We start from the raw sequence: 2,060 nt of genomic DNA on the forward strand, positions 1-2,060 counted from the left end.
CTTTCCCTCATATGGGACTGCTCGTAATTCCCGACAGGTTATTAACCTGGCAGCTGCACTTGAAAAGTTTGCTAATTCAACAACTGATGCTTTGATTGAGACACAGGAACAGGTTTCAGCCATCACTACTGAAATGGTAGCTCTACGCCTGACAGCTCTGCAAAATAGAATGGCCCTTGATTTCCTACTAGCTGAGAAGGGTGGCACTTGTGCCATGATAGGTTCAGAATGCTGCACTTATGTGCCTGATGTTTCTGAGAATATTACGAACCTGGGACAGCATGTTATGGATAAAGTGCAAGAAATAAAGAAAGCTGGGGAAAGATTGAGCAATTTTTATAACAAGGATTCCTGGTGGGCTAATAACGTTGTGGTTCTCCGGTTGGGGAAGTTGGCTGCTGTATGTTTTAATTGGGTTAGTTTTAATAGGTGTTATAGGGTGTTGTGCATGTGCTACTTTGACGATTCGCTGTGCCCAATGTGTTAATGGAGCTATGAATGGAGTCACCGCTGGATTAGGAGGAGCTCCAATCGTTCATCAATCGATACGCACTGGCCCCAGTGAAACCCACTGGTGGGGAGAAAAAGTTTACCCTGCCAGGGATCGGCCTTTTCCTTATAGAAATGAGCCCCCTTATGATGATGAAGATACTATTCCTCATTGGTATTAATCTGAAAGATTAACCAGGAGGGATTGTGGAACAATAAGATACATCTACAGGACAACTAAGGGTTAAACGGTTAAAACCATAGTGGAATACTACAGCACAGCTCCCTCTTTTGTTCTAGCAGGCACACCTGCAGCTGCCAGCTAATTGAGCAGGAAAGGAGAAAAGGAGTATCATAAACAAGCTTCCTAGACTCCTTGAGGCAAGGCTAGGTTGTCTGCCCCCAACACAAAGAGACAGGATCAAGCAATGGTCATCTGTTCTCTCAAGTGTCCACCCCCGAGCACTTAAGATAAGGTCAAGCATGGTTATCCATTCTCTGTCCCACTTTTTATCACCAGATGGACTCCCTCCAATATCCTGTGTAGGCAAAAACTAGAATAGACTAATTTTGTGTTGCATGCCAAAGATAACGATTCTCAAAGTAATTGATTATTGAAGGTTAGGCAGTTTTATCACTTTCATGCTCTTTGATATGTACGACTTTTACTATAACTATGTGTGTACTCTGATGCTTCCTCAGAGTGTCAGCTAGCTCCATTGTATGCTATTGGGCTCTCCGTGATATCACGATTTAATAAAGGCTTCCGAGACAAACTTCCTGGGCCTGAGTGTTCACTCCGATTTCCGCGACAGTCGTCGTCAGTTAGCTATGGATGCTCAACCGTGGTCGGGGTGTGAAGTTCGTCGGCCTCAGCGATTACCCCAAAATCTTTTGAAGCTTGTGCCGTTTTCGTCTCTAACGTTTGTTCTTTTAGTAAAGTGCCCTGGATACACATGGAGATCTGTTATTTTTGGATAACGTTTCGACGGTCACAAGGTGAAAGAAGACAGAATGATGGCGAAAAGGGCCGTTGATCACAGGTGATATTGAGAACCACAACTGTCCAGAAAATTTGCTCATGGTGTATTTTTGCCATTCTGCCTTCTGTCCGATTTGCTGTGTAGATGCCTTTTCAGTCGATCACCTTGTGGAAATGAAAACCTGTTTGCGAATCAAAAGTTTGAGCACGCGTTCCACCTCGTACTAATCAAACAGGGATTTGTCTCCCCGTCGGGGGATTAAACCCCGGTCTCCCGCGTGACAGGCGGGGATACTCACCACTATACTAACGAGGAGAGGCCAGTTCTTGCTTTCCATGGGAGCCAGTGAGTTTCCAATTTGCCGTGGGATTTTCGTTTTGAAGAAATGGTTACACAGTTTGACTGCACAATGTGCAGATATTTACCTTCCATTGGTTTCAACGGGAGGCATCTACTTCCTTGACAATCGCTACATGGCCACAGTTTTGCCCGTTGTACAGAAGCGAAGATGCTTCTTCCTCGGCTATTTCCCTCATTTCGTCACTCGCAAATTCTCGCAAAAAAATCGCAAGGAGTTCAAGCTGGCCA

The 2,060-nt window shown here is 44.8% G+C and overlaps 1 non-coding gene across 1 annotated transcript; it reads right to left on the reverse strand.

The window, feature by feature from the left end:
• Positions 1–1,715: 1,715 nt before the first annotated feature.
• On the reverse strand, positions 1,716–1,787 carry trnad-guc (transfer RNA aspartic acid (anticodon GUC)). Its single transcript has one exon. It is a non-coding gene; the product is annotated as a tRNA-Asp (tRNA).
• Between the last annotated feature and the right edge of the window lie 273 nt (positions 1,788–2,060).

This window comes from Cetorhinus maximus, unplaced genomic scaffold, assembly GCF_964194155.1.
Source record: "Cetorhinus maximus unplaced genomic scaffold, sCetMax3.hap1.1 HAP1_SCAFFOLD_193, whole genome shotgun sequence".
Lineage (NCBI taxonomy): Eukaryota > Metazoa > Chordata > Chondrichthyes > Lamniformes > Cetorhinidae > Cetorhinus > Cetorhinus maximus.